Consider the following 350-nt stretch of genomic DNA (forward strand, 5'->3'; position numbering starts at 1 on the left):
CCTATGCGCCACTGGTGCAGGAAACACTTGAGATCTGCAGCACACACTAGTGATGAAGCGATGGGAATTAGTGGAAGGAAATTGGGTGCATCCGAAGAAAGAAGGAAATGAAGGAAAAAAAGAGAGGGAAAAGGAATATGAACACCTGCTCCTGTCAACGATTCAATTTGGCTGAAGAAGCAGTTTTATATACGTTCAACAGACCCGTAACTCTTTTTGTTTCTTTTGTGTTAACTAACTGACGTGGTAGAGAGAAAAGTGGGTAAAAGTTTCAGTGAGGTTGCGCGGATTTATTTAACATATTGGTCACCGTGGTGTTGTGAGTTGTACTTTTGTTGGCGCTTTTTTTT

The sequence above is a fragment of the Trypanosoma equiperdum genome (genome assembly GCF_001457755.1).
Source record: "Trypanosoma equiperdum strain OVI genome assembly, contig: ctg_158, whole genome shotgun sequence".
NCBI classification, from domain to species: domain Eukaryota; phylum Euglenozoa; class Kinetoplastea; order Trypanosomatida; family Trypanosomatidae; genus Trypanosoma; species Trypanosoma equiperdum.